The sequence below is a fragment of the Oncorhynchus mykiss genome, chromosome 7 (assembly GCF_013265735.2).
Source record: "Oncorhynchus mykiss isolate Arlee chromosome 7, USDA_OmykA_1.1, whole genome shotgun sequence".
In the NCBI taxonomy this organism is placed as follows: Eukaryota; Metazoa; Chordata; class Actinopteri; order Salmoniformes; family Salmonidae; genus Oncorhynchus; species Oncorhynchus mykiss.
The window spans coordinates 42,459,881-42,479,107 of record NC_048571.1 but is presented as its reverse complement, the minus strand read 5'-3'; the positions used below and the strand labels follow the sequence as shown (position 1 = coordinate 42,479,107).

Sequence of the window (19,227 nt, the reverse complement as noted above, 5' to 3'; positions counted from 1 at the left end):
GCCGTGCTACAAATTCTCGGACAACCCAAAGATTCCTAGATGCCCTTCCAGACTCCCTCCACCCACCCAAGGACATCAGAGAACAACAATCTGTTAACCACCTAATTGAGGAACTTAATTTAACCTTGTGTAATAACCTATATGCAGTCACACCCCTAAAAACAAAAAACATTTGTCATAAGAAACTAGCTCCCTGGTATACAGAAAATACCCGAGCTCTGAAAATTGGGACGGAAATGGCGCTACACCAAACTGGAAGTCTTCAGACTAGCTTAGAAAGACAGTACTGTGCAGTATCGAAGAGCCCTCACAGCTGCTCGATCATCCTATTTTTCCAACTTAATTGAGAAAAATAAGAACAATCCCAAAATTATTTTTCATACTGTTGCAAAGCTAACTAAAAGCAGCATTCCCCAAGAGAGGATGGCTTTCACTTGATCAGTGATAAATTCATGAACTTCTTTGACGAAAAGATCATGATCATTATAAAGCAAATTACAGACTCCTCTTTAAATCTGCGTATTCCTCCAAAGCTCAGTTCTCCTGAGTCTGCACAACTCTGCCAGGACCCAGGATCAAGGGAGAGACTCAAGTTTTTTAATATTATATTTCTTGACACATTGATGAAAATATTAATGGCCTCTAAACCTTCAAACTGCATACTGGACCCTATTCCAACTAAACTACTGAAAGAGCTGCTTCCTATGCTCGGCCCTCCTATGTTGAACATTATAAACGGCTCTCCATCCACCGGATGTATACCAAACTTACTAAAAGTGGCAGTAATCAAGTCTCTTGAAAAAGCCAAACCTTGACCCAGAAAATATTTTTAAAACTATCGGCCTATATCGAATCTCCCATTCCTCTCAAACATTTTTGAAAAAGCAGCAACTCACTGTCTTCCTGAATTCAAACAATGTATACGAAACGCTTCAGTCTGGTTTTATACCCCATCATAGCATTGAGACTGCACTTGTAAAGGTGGTAAATTACCTTTTAATGCCATCAGACTGAGGCTCTGCATCTGTCCTCGTGCTTCTAGACCTTAGTACTGCTTTTGATACCATCGATCACCGCATTCTTTTGGAGAGATTGGAAACCCAAATTGGTCTACACGGACAAGTTCTGGCCTGGTTTAGATCTTATCTGTCGGAAAGATATCAGTTTGTCTCTGTGGATGGTTTGTCCTCTGACAAATCAACTGTAAATTTCGGTGTTCCTCAAGGTTCCGTTTTAGGACCACTATTGTTTTCACTATATATTTGACCTCTTAGTGATGTCATTTGGAAACATAATGTTAACTTTCACTGCTATGTGGACGACACACAGCTGTACATTTCGATGAAACATGATGAAGCCCCAAAATTGCCCTCCCTGGAAGCCTGTGTTTCAGACATAAGGAAGTGGATGGAGGCAAATGTTCTACTTTTAATTCTCGGACAAAACAGCTAGTTCTACGTCCCAAGAAACATCTTCTGTTGAATCTGACAATTAATGTTGATGGTTGTACAGTCATCTCAAATAAATCTGTGAAGGACCTCTGCGTTACTCTGGCCCTGATTTCTCTTTCGACGAACATATCAAGACGGTTTCAAGGTCAGCTTTTTTCCATCTGTGTAACATTGCAAAAATCTGAAACTTTCTGTCCAAAAATGATGCAGAAAAATGTATCCATGCTTTTGTCACATCTAGGTTAGACTACTGCAATGCTCTACTTTCAGGCTACCCAGATAAATCACTAAATTAACTTCAGTTAGTGCTAAACACGGTTGCTAGAATCTTGACTAGAACCAAAAAATGTGATCATATTACTCCAGTGCTAGCCTCTCTACACTGGCTTCCTGTTAAGGCTAGGGCTGATTATAAGATTTTACTGCTAACCTACAAAGCAGTACATGTGCTTGCTCCTGCATATCTTTCCGATTTGGTCCTGCCATACATACCTGCATGTACGCGGCGGTCACAAGACGCAGGTCTCCTTACTGTCCCTAGAATTTCTAAGCAAACAGCTAGAGGCAGGGCTTTCTCCTATAGAATTACATTTTTATGGAATGGTCTGCCTATCCATGTGAGAGATGCAGACTTGGTCTCGACCTTTAAGTCTTTATTTAAGACTAATCTCTTCAGTAGGTCCTATGATTGAGTGTAGTCTGGCCCAGGAGTGTGAAGTTGAACAGAAAGGCACTGGAGCAGCGACCCGCAGTGCGTGTCTGCCTGGCCGGTTCCCCTCTTTCCACTGGGATTCTCTGCCTCAAACCCTATAACAGGGGTTGAGTCACTGGCTTACTGGTGCTCTGGGTTTCTGTACAGCACTTTGTGACATCAGCTGATGTAAGAAGGGCTTTATGAATACATTGTATTGATTGATTGATTGATGGCTGCTTTTTCTTCACTCTGCGGTCCAACTCATCCCAAACCATCTCAATTGGGTTGAGGTTGGGTGATTGTAATGGCCAGGTCATCTGATGCAGCACTCCATCACTCTCCTTCTTGGCAAAATAGCCCTTACACATCCTGGAGGCGTGTTGGGTCATTGTCCTGTTGAAAAACAAATAATAGTCCCACTAAGTGGAAACCAGATGGTTTTTGCGACTGCACTTTATGGATTGACTGAACTTCATGTCTTTCTCTTTGCTTATTTGAGCTGTTCTTGCCATATGGACTTGGTCTTTTACCAAATAGGGCTAGCTTATGTATACCACCCCTACCTTGTCACAACACAACTGATTGGCTAAAACAAATTAAGAAGGAACGAAATTCCACAAATGAACTTTTAACAAGGCACACCTGTTAATTGAAATGCAGTCCATGAAGCTGGTTGAGAGAATGCTAAGAGTGTGCAAAGCTGTCATCAAGGCAAAGGCTGGCTACTTTGAAGAATATCTAATAGTATCAATATCAAAGTCAAGAAAGGTCATGCAAAAAGGGTCAAAGCAGATAGTCCGGGTAGGTTTTTGGTTAACTATTTAACGAACTATTTAGCAGTCTTATGGCTTGGGGGTAGAAGCTGTTCAGGGTTTTGTTGGTTCCAGACTTGATGCATCGTTACCGCTTGTCATACCGTAGCAGAAAAAACAGTCTATTAGACTTGGGTGGTTGGAGTCTTTGCCAATTTTCATGGCCTTCCTCTGACACAGCCTGGTATAGATGTCCTGGATGGCAGGGAGCTCAGCCCCAATGATGTACTGGGCCGTACTCATTGCACTCTGTAGCGCCTATTTTTTCTTGCTGACGTTGAAGAAGAGATTGTTGGCAGTGTGGTGCCAGATCTCTGACCTCCTCTCTATAGGCGGTCTCATCGTCGGCGGAGATCAAGGCTTGGAGGACTCACGCTGAGCTGTGGTCAATGAACAGCATTCTCAAACAGGTCTTCCTCTTGTCCAGTTCTGAGAGGACAATATGTAGTGCGATACAGATTACGTCACCTGTGGATCTGTTGGGGTGGTATGCGAATTGGTGTGGGTCCAGGGTGTCTGGGATGATGGTGTTGATGTGAACCCTAACCTGCATTTCAAAGCATTTTGTGCTACAGGGCAATAGTTATTTAGATAGGTTACCTGGCGTTCTTGTCATAGGGACTATGGTGGTCTGCTTGAAACATGAAGGTATTACAGACTGGATCAGGGAGAGGTTGAAAATTTCAGTCAAGACACTTGGCATCTGGTCAGCAAATGCTCCTAGTACGCGTCCTGGTAATCCTTCTGTGTCCTGGTAGTCCGGGTCTTACTCACATGGACTGTCCGGAACAGCTGGTGCTCTCATGCATGGTTCAGTGTTGCTTGCATAGTGTTGAGAGCATAGAAGGCATTTAGCTCGTCTGGTAGGCTCGCGTCATTGGGCATCTCGCGGCTGGGTTTCCCTTTTAAATCCAGGATAGTTTGTAAATCCTGCCAAATCTGATGAGAATCAGAGCCGGCGTAGTTGGATTCGATCTTAATCTTTAGTACATGGGCCATTTGTTCTGTGTTGTCATATGTTCTGCAACTTTACTAATATAATTCATATTTTGATATACTGTAACTATTTTCCATTCATAAGTATAGTGGTACTTGTCCATTGTGTATGCTAATCCAGACCCACTCCACAAGAGACACAAACCCATTCCACGACAGAAGAATAGACATGCTACATTGGCCTGTCCCTTCATTAAATTTTATCACGCTCCGTCAAGCTAATCAACCTTTAGGGGTTGGGAAGCCTCAGCTAGTCTATACATGAAATATAGGCTGTTGCATATTGCTGTGACATTTGACAGCTTTCCTTACAGTGAATACCGCCTGTTGTATTTTCTCCCCTCAAGATTAGCAGTTTCAATGATGTGTAGTAATATCCATACAGGCATTCGCCCTTACCTTACCCCTCCTTCCTGATAACCTCACACACATCAGTCTAAATGTACCTCACAGTTAGACTTCCGTCACAGTTGCCACAGACTTCTACATAACACTGCTTCTACAGTACCTGGAGTAAATGTATCTACTGTAAAATTTACAACAAGAGAGTTCAGAAGTCAAAAACAAAGGTACAATGACATACAAGGGTTGTCATATCTGTCTTGATTTTAGCTGTAAATTTGACAGCAAGTCAGTTCTGACATGGGGGACACTCTAGCTCTTTAAGGTAGTCAAGACCTTTCTCAGTTTGAGATTAGATCGACAACATCACTCCCCAAATGTTTGTTTTAGACATAATAGCTTTGCACTCTCTGGCAATCCCTTAGTAGCAACACATGCAGGGCTATGTTTGTGACTGTTAAATATCTTAGTCATTCAGCAGACACTCTTATGCAGAGCGACTTACAGTAGTGAGTGCATACTTTTCCCCCCATTGGAATCAAACATACAACCCTGGCATTGCAAGCACATTGCTTTACAAACTAAGCCACACGAGACCTGTAATCTGCTGTCACCTAGCAGCACATTGATCCCAGCATTCATATTCGATATTCTACGTGGCTGTAAGGAGATAATGAAAGAGTGGAGCCAGCACGTTTGCCAGCACATTTTCATAAGCTGCTTGCGTGTGAATACATTCATTTTTGTTTTGACCTTCCATACATGCCCTAAAATAAGCCTCTGCAAATGTGTTTCTGTTTGCTCCGTGGTATGAATGATGAGGGAAGGAGGCCAGTATTGTCAACTGTAGACTACATTGGATGTATTGGCACTGGCATATGGAGAATGCAAATGTAGCCTAGCCTTAAACAGTAGCCTATGTAGTGTGTACCAGTAGCTACGTTTACATCCAATAGGCAACAGATTTTCATATGAATATTCCAGTATTCGCATTTTCCCACCACAGATGTTTTCCCATTATTGCGGATAAAAGGCAGTGTGTGATGACATTGTGCACATAAAAAATAACTTTTGCGGTTAAATTCCCATATATCGAATAAAAAAGTGAAATGGGTTTTCATCGCATTTAACTCTACTGATGGTTTTGTCACTAAAAATGTTTGTGTTATATAGTGAATGTGCCCACTCTGATCTTGACATGTGCGTTCCAGCCTACAACTCGCAGATAGTGTGGGTCTAGTTTACATGATGAGATTATTATGAACAAAAAGAGCAAGATTATTTCGGTTTGTCAAACGGCAGCTAAACATGTCACCAGAATAAGACCCTCAATACTTATTGGAAAGGAGCATCAAGCTCATCACCCTGCACTTTTACCACCCTGTGATGTTCATCATAACTTATTTCATCTGTAGCCTAATAAACTGCGTGCTTTCCCGAGTCGTAGTGGGAGGACCACACAACATATAATCGTGTGACTCCAAGTTTACTTCGATATGAGGGTTATTGTATCAATATTTGCGCATAAAGATGTTTCCACTGTCATTGCACGCATAATTAATTTTTACAGACACAAAGATTCCACCTTTTGATTTGGAAAGTTTACCGACAAAATGAGCTGTATCCATCAGGCCTGTCATGACATTTTTCATCCGACATGTACTTTACTCGCGTAGAAAGGTTGGATTTCATCACCTTCCAGTGTAGGATTATCTATGATATGTGTAGTGTCTAACCGAATGAATATTTCATTAACTGCATTATTAACCCTTTATAGGACACTATACGGGGAACATAAGGGGGAAAGGAGAATGTTCATGTTCACAATCCACTATCTGAGGAGCCATTTTTGAAGACTTCTAGAAATCAAGGGAAGAGACAGTCAGGTGTAAGAGAATATAGCCAAAGACACATGCTCACATATGCACTCTGAACAATATGGAATAATGCAGATGTACATTTGAAACATATGTATTTCGTAGCTAAACATGTTCTGTGCATAAACAGCCAACAGTTTACAGCCTGTATACAGTATGCACACCTCCTTTCTCTTCTGTCGGAAAGCTGCAGAGCTCAGCATCACTCCCTGGTACTGTATGCTAAAACAGAGATGTGTTAGTAGTTTCAAGTCCAAAGTACAGCCTGCCACTCTTCACATGCTGAGACCCCTTCTCAAGCATGGATCCTAGGGAAACGACCACCACAAAGGCTGCCTGCCTGGCTGTCTCTAACCCAGTGGTTCCTAAACTGTGGGGAGCGCCTGCAGGGGGGACGCTGGGGGTGTAACACAATCATACTCTTATAAACACACACACACACACAAACACACACACACACACACACACACGCCAAATTAGCTTATATAACGGCTTCATAATGACATTCCCCCTTGTTCTACAATCCCATTATCGTTTTGCTATGCAGCTCTTGTTCCAATAGTGAAGTGTTGGCTCAGGGGTCACTTTTAAAAATGGTTTCATGTCTGAATAAGAGGACAGAAACAATAACCCTTGTTCACTTTTTATTCTATTATTTTGTTTTCTAAGCAAAGCATTCATCCAATTCAGTTTCAGCAAACATAACAAGTGCGAGACACAGCATCAATCAGTGGTGATACTGATATAGCTAATAGAAATAGTGCTTAGCATAATGCATAAACATTCATCATTCTTCGCTGTATTGTCTGAGCCTCTGTGCTAATCATGAATATGCAAAAAGCCTCGTCACAACACTGTTACGCACTAACCAGGTTTCCATCCCACCTTTTTTTATGCGAGTAAAGTACATGTTGGATAAAAAATGTCACAGCACATTTTATCGGTAAACTTTCCAAATGAAGACAAAAGAAAATACGCTATACAAAGGTGGGATCTTTTTTTGTGTCTGTAAAATGTATTATGTGAAAAATGGCGGTGGAAACACCTTCATGGTCAAATAATAGAGAAAATAAGGAAGTAGGGTTTGTTGTGTGGTCCTCCCACTACGACATGGGAAAGCATGCAGTTTATTAAGGCTACACATGAATTGAGTTATGATGAACTTCACTGGGTGGCGAAAGTGCACTGTGATGAGTTTGATGCTCCTTTTCAAGAAATATCAAGGGTCTTATTCTGGTGACATGATGGTCGATGCTTGGCTGCCGTTTGACAAATACAGAAGCGACAGGCGCAACATTCTCTCGTCTCAAACCCAGTAGGTTTCTACTGAAGCTGACAGAGGCTGACGACATCGAGGCTTACCTACACGTCTTTGAGAGGACAACGGCTAGGGAGAAATAGCCCCATGAGCAATGGGCCAGCCTACTAACACCCTTCCTATCAGGCACGGCACAGAAGACCTATCAGGATATGATGGTTGACCAGGTGGCTCATTACGAGGTGCTGAAAAAGGAAATCTTGCGCCGTTTGGCCAAGCAGCAGGAGGACAACTACCTACAGAAGGGATTGCTGCAGAAGGTGCAAGCCACAGTCCTCCAGGAGAGGGAGGCCAAGGAGGCACTGAGAGGGGAGGTGTCCCTCCACCAGAGATCTGCAGAGCTCCAGCAGAGCCTAGGTTGCTATGAGGAAGGATTTAGCCAGGCAGTAGGAGGAGAAACAGGAGGGCCTTAGAGAGATGAAGGAGCAGCTTGCCAAGCAGCAGGAGGACAGCTCCCTACAGAAGGTCTTGCAGGAGGCCCAGGCTGCAGCCCTCCAGGAGGAGGCAGTAGACGCTCTGAGAGGGGAGGTGACCCTCAATCAGCAGAAAGCTGCAGAGCTACAGCAGAGCCTGGAGACTGCTCTGAGGGATCAGGAGGAGAAGAGCAGAGAGGAGGCCACTCTGAAAATGGAGACCCTCCAAGCAGCAAAAGACCTGCAGCTCAGCACTCGGACAGAGAAGGCCACCCCCTTACAGGAGCAGCTAGCTAAGAGGGAGCAGGAGATCTCCCTTCAGAAGGAGGCGCTGCAGGAGGCCCAATGGGAGAAAGAGTCAGTGGAGGCGATTCGGGACTGGCCCGCCCCCTCACCAAGAAGCAGATCAGGTGCAGCCCATGGAAATGCCGATGCCCTCTCCAGGAGAGGTGCTCTAGGGAGCTGGACCGCCCCTCCCTCCTGGACAGAGCTGGGTGTGTGTATGGCAGACAGTAGGGAGAGGTGAGGGGATTGGTAATTGAGGGGAAATATCTTGCAGGTCGCTGGCTCCACCCCTGAGCCTTACATGGATTTCCTTCCCCTGGCGAGGCTCAAATAATCAACATAACTTGCAATACACATGCTGTCCATCATTTTTTTTCATAAACTTGCAATACAATACATTTGTATTGTATTTGTACATTTTTTTTCATAAACTTGCAATACACTGTCCATCATTTTTTTTTAAGCATGGGTTTACATGCAATCTCCCTCATCCGTTTCAAATTCTTTTGAGTATACCTTTAAATGCCCTGATGTGTCACTAATTTCGGCTTTGACAACAGCTGATCAATTAGATATGGGGATGCGCAAGGAATAGCAGGATAGAAAGCAATTGCGGCATGACGCATGCGAAAATACAATGTTTTATAGTATTTACATTTTCAAAAAAATCAAGTATGGGTTAAATGTCAGGATGTTATGCTCATTTTGGCTCTTCCTCGAGTAGATTGGAAGGGGTGGGCTGTGAGTGATAGGACCTAGTTCTCTTCAGGTAGCCAAACAATAAAACGTGGCCACTGAATTAGGAAGATGCCTAAAAGCAGAGCTTCTGCGGTGGTATTCAAATGAAGGCTAAATAGTTTTTCTTCTACATCGCAGCAGAAGTCTTTAAAAAAATATGTTTATTTTTTTCTTCTCATTGACAAGTTTTTCTTGTTCTCTTGCCCTTTGTCAGAGCTTTTAAACTAAATACTACACCATCTTTTGATTTCTAATTGTGTCGGCGCCGGGGACTCGAAATGTGGCTGCTTTATTGATGTCATGCTAATCAGGCTATTTGATTTGAACACATGGATTGTTTTACTTTTGTAGGCTAGGATTCCAGGATACCAGGATTGCAGTGCTTTAGTGTATTATGTTGCTGTCCAGCGTTTCTGATTTGTAGCCTTTTGATTTGAACATTTGAACACTTCTGGCTATTTGACTTCATTTATACATGTTACAGAACTTTGGTTTCACTAAATATGTTGAAATGAAACTAAATAATCTGTTTCTTTCTTTAATACTTTTGTAATAGAATAGGTAGATTACACGGTCTACAGTACAGGTAGAATGTGGTAGTCTGGCTATAAACAGCCTATAACTCCATTCCTATTCAATTCAGAGTTTAGAGAAATACATCGAATTGGAAATTAGCTATTATCAGTCTGTTGAATTTGCACTCGGCCCCGCCCCACCTCCTCAGCCATTCAAGAGCTGAGCTGCTACTGCGTTGTGGCCGTCGCATACTGCATACTTTTTACTAAACGGTTTGTGCTAAATAATATGTGACGATGAGTACGCAGTTTAAGTTTGTATGGGTATTTGGACACGGCCAGTCTTTATCTGAGAGTAATGGCTTGGGAGCTATAGAGACTTAAAATCTTTTACTGCAGATATCGTTATATCTGCAATAAGGCATCGTGAACTGTACAATTGGGTGATCTGGCTGTTCATTTAATTATCTCTCGTAATACTGTAAGTACCATACAATAACCAGGTCAATTATTCTCCCCAGTCTCCCAGGTCTTTTTTTAAACCTTTATTTAACTAGGTAAGTCAGTTAACAAATGCTTAGTTTCAATGACAGCCTAGGAACAGCCAGTCAACTGCCTTGTTCAGATTCCCCCCCCTAACATTCAGGGGTGAAAGTAGATTTAATTTCTTACCGGTATGGGACTCCCTATGTGTCACATAGATAAAAACAAGTATAGAGTGTAGATGTAATCATCGCTCGGGGATTCGATCTTGCAACCTTTCGGTTACTGAGCCAACGCTCTAACCACTAGGCTACCTGCAGTCTGACGCAGGCATGGCCTTGATGCCTGATCCCTGGCACGAGTCTGGAGCCCACGAAGGTTAAGGCTAATGAAGCACTAGTGATGGGGAAGATGGTCAGGCTAGGAAACAGATGTTGCCTTTTTCAAACGTAAGACCATCTTCTGTGTATTATCCCCGCCTAGAGGAATTTGATTAATTCAACCTCAATACAGACTAGATATTGTATAAAACACAAACATATATCGTTGCCAGGGGAGAAAGTAAGCTAACTTTACTGCATGTCAGCCGCATCAAAAAAAAAAATGCGAATTGACTTGAAACTGGATGGTATACGTGAGAACAATTACATTTTGCAAAGGTGGAGATTAGTGGCCGATACCGAGATGCGTGCGGACAGCAGTGGACTCATCAATTCATGCTACAAGTATCATTACAATACACTTTTAGGTTTTTTGTAACAGACGTCTCTTTCCGTTCATCAAATTGTGGGTGCACAGTACACTGTTTGGATGCTGGAATTATTTGATGAGCGGACGAACGTGCGCAGGTAGCCTACAGGAGCGCTTTTTTTTTTTAAATGATTGACAATCAGATGAAAACATCACGACTGGTTGTGTTTATGCCACATTAAAAGATAACACGTGTCAGAAGTCATATGACAAATCTTTACTAGGTCTACTAGGCACACAGATTCTATATGTAATTCGATGATTACATCTACACTCTATACTTGTTTTTATCTATGTGACACATAGGGAGTCCCATACCGGTAAGAAATTAAATCTACTTTCACCCCTGAATGTTAGTGATATCGGGATATTCTTTTTGATGATATATATTGCGATCTTATTTTCCCTGTAGTTGGCTGTACCCGCAACAAAACTCCAGTATTTTTCCTTTACATATTTTTCTCCATCTTCTTTTTAAATAAGGAGCCAATTTGTTTCCAGATCTTTTATTTCCATGACTGATCCAAACTCATTTTCTCAAGGCTCTCTCTTGTCCCTCTGCAGCAGACACATGGTGAGTAATATGTTTGGAACATCAAATTGCAATAAAATCTCAGTATTGAATCGCAATACATATAGAATCGTGGGAATCGCAATAAATATCTGAAGTATTGTGATAATATCATATCGTGAGGTCCAGTTCCCAGCCAATACTGATCGTTACCATCAGCACCTAGGACAACAGATTCCACAACAGAACTGCAAGGGAATGGGAAAACTACATGAAATCACTGGTGAGAACAGCTGAGATAGCTGGGCTCTCCTTACCTGTTTGATCTGGCTGTTGACTGAAGAGGAAGGACGTAGGTCCCTTGTGTTCCAGCTTCTGACTTTATTGGTTATGAGTCGGACACATTTGTTCCTATTCTTCTTCTTCACGCTTCACTGCCTAATCTGACCATTCTGTTCTGTTGTTTGTTGCCTTGGATACCAAGTCCTACATAAGCGTCATTGGTACAGTGCTGCGCATTCCCCATCCACACGGTGTTGTACAGGAACAGAGCTAAATTTAGTGGCTGGCTAGGGTCATGCTCACCTCACTGGGTTTTTTTGACGCAAAACAAACGGAAGCTTCGTCTTGCATCAAAAGATCAACATAGAAGATGCTTCATGGAATGATCTTAGTACCTTCAAATAGACTGTGTTTGTAATAAGAACAGTACCCGTTGGCCTACAACCCAGTATACAACCCATTATTTTCATCTGCATGCACATGAAGCATGATGTGACCACTTTCTTCACTCACTTCACACTTTTCTTGTTGACTGTTTTTTTCACATTACTGTAAACACGCCACAACCGCACAATATATACAACAAGGACAACAATTCGTTAGTGTGGTTTAACCTTATCAGACCAGGTTCTATGGAAGGCAAACTGATAGGTTTCTGTAATAATCTGTCACATCTCTCTGTAGTCATTCAATCAATGACTAGTTGAAGATTGACATACAGCATCTAGCAAAATTACATCATGGATCAAGCGGGGGTGAAATATTAATTAATGCTATAATTTAAAGATCTCCTTCAATTTTAGCTTTTTGTAGATGCAGTCATGTACTCGGATCTCTGCCACACTTTCAGTAGGATGTGAGGATTTTCTTTGACAGCGGTGCTCACTCACATTTTCTTCCTTGTAAAAATGGGCTTTACACTTGTGTTCTTTGATTGGCGAATGACCTATTTTCTCAAAATGGTATTTGAGTGCTCTCCGGCCTCTTCACTGTGTGAATGGGACTTCTATAAACTAATCCAATTGCCTTATGCGGATCTCTTGTTTCTCCGAATTGTCCCTCAGGTAAAGCAATGTATTGACATTTGAATGTACTGACATCTCCTCTAAGCAAATATTATTTTCACACACACACACACACACACACACACACAACCCAAAAGATGCTTCCCAGAAGAAGTTGTTATTACAAGCGTTTGGCTACATTACTTAAATAATACATTATGATTTCCATGGCTTTAGTAATTGTCACCCATGGGAATATGGTTCTTACTGACCTTTGCAGTGGTTTCATTATACTCAGTGGGGAGATGTGAATTTCCCTCACAGCCATTCAGCAAATGGATTGCTTCATTTTCTCTGCTTGAGTCTATGCAGCGACATGCTGTATGTAGATGCTGCATTAGTAGACTGACTAAACCATACTTTCCCTCCCTCTCTTGGTTTTCCTCAGAGGACTGTCTATTTGTTAATTAAGCCATATTCCCACGGTGAAAGATGGAAAGTGAGGAGTGGAGGGGCGAAAGAGATTTCTACTTCGTAATTCACATTAGGCTACATCCTTGCTTTTCCCTTCGTTGTGGCTGGCAATGCTACATTCCTGGTCCGCAGCTCAAATTGACCGTAAATATCACAGTGGCCATTAGCCAGTAATCACAAACTATTTACATTGAACAAAAATATAAATACAACATGTAAAGTGTTGGTCCCATGTTTCATAAGCTGAAATAAAAGATCCCAGAAATTTTCCATACGCACAGAAAGCTTATTCTCTCAAATGTTTTAACCAATTTGTTTACATCCCTGTTAGTGAGCATTTCTCCTTAGCCAGGATAATCCATCAACCTGACAGGTGTGGCATATCAAGAAGCTGATTAAACAGCATGATCATTACACAGGTACACCTTGTGCTGGGGACAATAAAAAAGGTAACTTTAAAATGTGCAGTCTTGTCACACAACACAATGCCACAGATGTCTCAAGTTTTGAGGGAGCGTATAATTGGAATGCTGACTGCAGGAATGTCCACCAGAGTTGTTGTCAGATAAATGTGTGTTAATTTCTCTACCATAAGCCGCCTCCAATGTTGTTATAGAGAATTCCTTTCAACCAGCCTCACAACCGCAGACCACGTGTAACCATGCCAGCCCAGGACGTCCATATCTGGGTTCTTCACCTGCAGTATCATCTGAGACCAGCCACTCGGACAGTTGATGAAACTGTGGTCTTGTACAGCCAAAGAATTTCTGCACAAACTGTCAGAAACCGTCTCAGGGAAGCTCATCAGCGTGCATGTCGTCCTCACCAGGGTCTTTACCTGACTGCAGTTTGGAGTCGTAACCAACTTCAATGGGCAAATTCTCACCTCACTGGCACACTGGAGAAGTGTGCTCTTCATGGATGAATCCCAGGTTTCAACTCCTGTACCGGGCTGATGGGCGATCGGTTTGCTGATGTCGACGCTGTGTCAACAGAGTGTCCCATGGTGGCGGTGGGGTTATGGTATGGGCAGGCATAAGCTTTGGACAACAAACAGTGCAATCACTGGGGGGGAGGTGACATCAATATGGCCAGCAGTTGTTATCGACACAAGACATTTTGGTAAAAGCGGACCATAGCAGGCAATTGGCACATCCATTTTCAATGTGAACTTTCTACATGTCGACAACAACAAAAAAATCACTGGACAAGTTAAAGGAGACATAGTTAGTATGGTCTGATTTGCTGGGCTATTTCCTTCACCTTTGACCCCATCAAGAGCAGCTTTTCTGCTGAAGTAATTATTCATTTAATCATCTCATGGGAGATGCAACAGAAAAAATACGTAGAAGGAGGCCAGATCTTAACGGGGATATACAAATCAGTTTATTTCTGGTAATACTTTCATAAATAAAAGCAATGGCTTATATGACTGTAAAGACATGTCTGTACATGTTTACCAATTCTTCTGTATTTTGTGATTTCTGTCCCTCTTGAAAATATCTGCATCCCCATGAGGGCTTAACCTGAGGTAACGCATTCCTTAACTCTACCTGATAAGACAGACCTATGTGGCTCCACCTCTCTCAGAACAAAGACTGTTGCCCCTCGTATGTCACAAAGAAAGACGTGCCAACCCACATCCAGTCATTCTATACGGTCAATTTGAATGGGAGCCAACACGAAGGCCGTTTGTCCGGTCGGTGTCCTCTGTTTCAGACAATATTTACACCCTTTGACAGCCATCAATTCAAGTATAGCCAAGTAGAGAGGCAGGTGTCCTTGCAGGACCACCAACAGCATCCTAAATTACTTCTCTCCTTAATCCTAATTTAGGACATTGTGTTATCCCAAGATGATTTACAAACACAGGGCTCCACTCATTTGAGCAGAGAGAGAATGTGTAATGTAAAATGTAGATGTTTTGAGGTTGAAAATATAACTGACATATGTAAAGAGAGTGAACAGCTGATGCGAGAGTCCATCCTTGGAACTTGCGAATCAAAGGCATACACACAACGCATACACTGCTTTCAACTGGGTAATTGCGGAGGTGGGGTTTCGACATCATTAAATAGAGCAGTGGTAATTCACACCTATGTCCTCCATAGGCTGCTACTGGAGATTTTGGTGGTTCGTTAACATTCCGAGATATAGCTTTTACATTGGATTTTTATTAGGAAAAAACAACAGCCTCTCTCCTCTCCTCTCGTGTCTGATACGTGACGCTTTCCAGACTTCAGTTAAAAAAGTAATGTTTCATAATGTCGGTTGGATGCAAAATAAAAACACACCACGACCCCGACACAGGTGTCATGGAAACCAACGCAAAACATGCCACATAAACATGAAACATGAAACGCAATCTGACTGACAGACCAGAGAAAACAGTGTTATGAAGTCTGTAAACCTGGATTTAAAAAAAAGACCATTCCCCTACATGCCAGGTGTTTCTGCACATCGGTCTTTGCATACAGCCGCAGCAATATTAGAAAATCTTTTTTTTTTTTTTTTACCTTTATTTAACTAGGCAAGTCAGTTAAGAACAAATTCTTATTTTCAATGATGGCCTAGGAACAGCCTGTTCAGGGGCAGAACAACAGATTGCAACCTTCCGGTTACTAGTCCAACACTCTAACCACTAGGCTACCCTGCCGCCCCAGGGTAGCCTAAACAGGGTTAGTGATAAGCAATGGTCCAATCCACGCCACAGTCAGCAAACAATCAGCAAACTCAGTGCTAGTTAGAAAGTGTGAGTGTTACTCCAAGAGAGGCTCTGCCAAGGCCATGAGCTGTCACAGCCTGTCAGGTATATCAGGGCCCATTATCAGCCCTAAAGAATGCAGGCCGTGCCCAACTTCACAGAGGGAGCAGGGCATGATCGCTGGGCTAAGACCCAGGCTAACATACATATTTTACTCGTGTAAATCTACCCTGAGACCCATATCACTTACCAGAATAATCATTATTCCTCCTGGGTCTGTGGGTGCTGCCTGATACCCAAAAGTGAGGTATCACTATAACAAACGCAATCTGACTCCTTTTAGACAGTAAAATCACTTGAGAGTGGAACAATGTAATGAGCTGCACCATAAGTTAAGGTGAGAGGGTTGTAGTAGCTGCCATCCTACTCTGACTCGGGGAAGGAAAGCGTGCACAATGGAAATAACATGGTAACATGATAAACAATGTAATTTCCAATTGTCATACATTGTTAAGGGATCATCATATGTATTTTTCAATTGTAAATCTGCAATCAAATCTTACGATATTTTAATGAAATTAAGTACATTTCCCACCAAATCCTGACTAATTTTAAAATTCTATTTTATTATATTGTACAATGATTGGAAACATCTCAGACAATTTTGGACAAAGCCATATGAAAAAAAGTTTGCCATCAGGTGTTTACAGTAAATGGAATTGTTACAATACTTTCTGAAATTCACAATTTTTGTAATGTAAAGACAGTTAACCTTCGAGGGGGGTACAACAGGCACACAGTTTCCGAAACCTGCAACGTGAAGATTGTCCATTAAGAAAGGTATTCACATATAGTCAGTGCTGTAAAGTACTGAAGTAAAAATACTTTCAAGTACTACTTAAGTTGTTTTGGGGGGAAACTGTACTTTACTTTACTATTTATATTTTTGACAACTTTTACTTTTACTTCACTACATTCCTAAAGAAAATAATGTACTTTTTACTGGCTGACTTACATTTTTACTTGAGTCATTTTGTATTAATGTATCTTTACTTTTACTCAAGTATAACAATATGTTACAGTACATTTGCAACCATTGCATTTAGTGATACCCTGTCTTATATATTTTCCAAAACAGAAGGCCCCCAGAAATTGTGTGGGATATCTTAGGTTTACATCTGACGTTTTAATAAGTCCAATTTGCAAATTGCATGCTGCTCACTCACCTGAAATTAGCTCTGTAAAAATTGAGTCCGTTCTTTTTCCAGGTCTTTCTTTCTTTAGCCTATGAGTGCTTTGTCATCGAAAGAACGTGATAAGAGCTTGGTTTTCCTGGGTTGGTTAGCAGTGGAGATGTATTCCCTGTGAGATAAAAGAGATAGATCCTCGCTCATCTGCTCTGTCAAAGCTTCTTAAGGAGAGCAACACAGAGGAGGAAGGATGCGCATCGATAGTAGGCTGCTCTAAATACCATCAACAACATCCAGGCAAGGGAGGTGTGGAGTGTGCGCATATGAGTGTGCAAATATATGGAGCGCATTTGAGTGGGTACGGCTAAAGTGTTTATCATAGTCCAAAATGTGTACCTGTATGCACAGCAGCGTGGTAGAAAATTGGACTGCTGGCTTTCAGACTTTTCACATTTTCTGTCAACACATTCAAATGAATCCAGGACGGGTAGCAGAGCCGCGTTGGTTGGGCATTGTGGGGAGATGTGCGTTTGGGCTGTATGTCTGATGGTGGTCTCAGAGCCGTATAGCTATGTCACAATGGGACCCCTGACGATCACAACTGACTAGATGAAAGTCAAGGAGTGAAGTCGGGGGAGGTGGATCTGCAACAGCCAAAAGTTGGATACTAATGTGGTTTTCCAACAGCAAGGATCAGATCAACTTGGAGGTGTTGCAATTGTTTGTCAACGTTTTTCTTTATAATGTCGAAATATACATGTCCCCAACCCCAATATCGCACACTCGCAAACTGAAATCATATTTGTGCACATTGTATAATCAATTAGTGAGAGAGAGCCTTATTAAATATCACATTTGATTGTATCCACGGTAAGAATCGTGGCAAAGTTGGTTCCTGTTTCAAGTCAAGTCTTTGGTCACGTTCGTTTGGGTCAAACAAAAACACCCAAATGATTGGTTAACAATAGAGCCACCAACAATGCAGGCCATGGCTGCAGGATGAAGTTGGTGAAGAGCACCTGCAGAAACTTGTAGTTGATTGAAGTCAAAACTTCATGACATTTGATCACATGATTTTTGCAAAGTTAACGCAGTCTACATGTTGGCACAAGTCTGACTATTTGTATCCCTATAATGCCACACACCTTGAAAAGCGGTGACACTTGACAAAAGTCATCTGCTCGAAAGCATTCATTTATCAAGGCTAATGGTAGCCTGTGTCATGGAACCCCTGAAGGGACACATAGAAAAGGAAAAAAGCGAATTATTTTGCGTTCCCTCGCAAAAAGTTAGCTAGCTGGTAACCTCGTCCCCAGGCTATTGCACACAGCGCATTTTGATGGAAGTCTCTGGGAACGAGATTAGCTAGCTACCTTACCTTCACAACCAAGAGGTCATTGAAGAACAGCCTTAGGTAAGTGTCCTTTAGTCTTGTAATTTCACATCTGGAAGGTGAATTGAAACAATTAGCTAGCATGATTATATAATTTGTAGCACTGCCAACTACAGTAGCTAGCTTGCTAGCTAGCAAGCTATATGAATGATGTACTGAATTTACTGTCGAGGGGATCACAATAGTTGTTAGCTATGGCTATACTCATATCAAGAACAAGCAAGACCCTATCTGAGAAGCATGACTGATCGAGCATTCTACTCAGTGCATTGTCAATGAGCGGTGAATTCATCAAAAGTTCATCAAATGATAATGATGGCAAAGTTGTTTCCTTCTAAACAACTGCCTACTTTATCAATGCCATAGTATTTAGATTAAGCAGTCTTTAGCCTCCATCTATCACGATTTTTTGGGGCCACTATGGCAAAGTTGGTTCCTGTTCCGACAGAGGAGGGAGGTTTGAGAACCTTCCGTTCATAGCAATGGTATGGCGCGGCGAAGTGATGGAGGTGCAAACTATGAATGGCAACATTTGCTTTGCAGTTGTCTAATTTGCCCAAATCTCTGACTGTGTATTTCTGCCAGTAGAGGTGCGTGGGTAAAATCACTGGATAAGCCCCCCCCCCCCCCAGCCACACACACACACACACTAGAAAAGCCATATTACCACCGATGTGTTGTGATAATTGCGTTGTTTGCTCCTTAACCTGTTAACTCATATGTCTTGCGACCGTGATATATAGGACTAAAGGCCGAGACAATAAGAAGACACAGAATAAATGCAACCACCCCTTTGTTTTATCACTAAACCAGATAACATGTACAGCATATTGCATGTACAGCAACAGACAATTACATGACCTACAGCATTGTCAAGCAAGTTAACATTTTCGGACCACTTAACAACTATTGATTTAGAACCACAGAGTTCCCGCAAGTCGTAAAGAAAACGGGAGCTGACTCCACTATTCCAGCACCATTTCAACTTCAACATT

General features: G+C 42.0%; 1 protein-coding gene across 2 annotated transcripts in view; it reads right to left on the bottom strand.

Annotated features, from left to right (window-relative positions):
- Window positions 1–17,141, bottom strand: part of camkva (CaM kinase-like vesicle-associated a) — a 38,949-nt gene extending 21,808 nt beyond the window's left edge. The window contains exon 1 of one of the 2 annotated variants that reach the window (XM_021609292.2): window positions 16,876–17,141. The gene's annotated coding sequence lies outside the window, so the exon portion shown is untranslated. Of the gene's footprint in view, window positions 1–11,502; window positions 11,705–16,875 lie in introns of those variants that run through there. The other variant, XM_021609294.2, reaches the window with a different exon arrangement.
- Window positions 17,142–19,227: the final 2,086 nt, after the last annotated feature.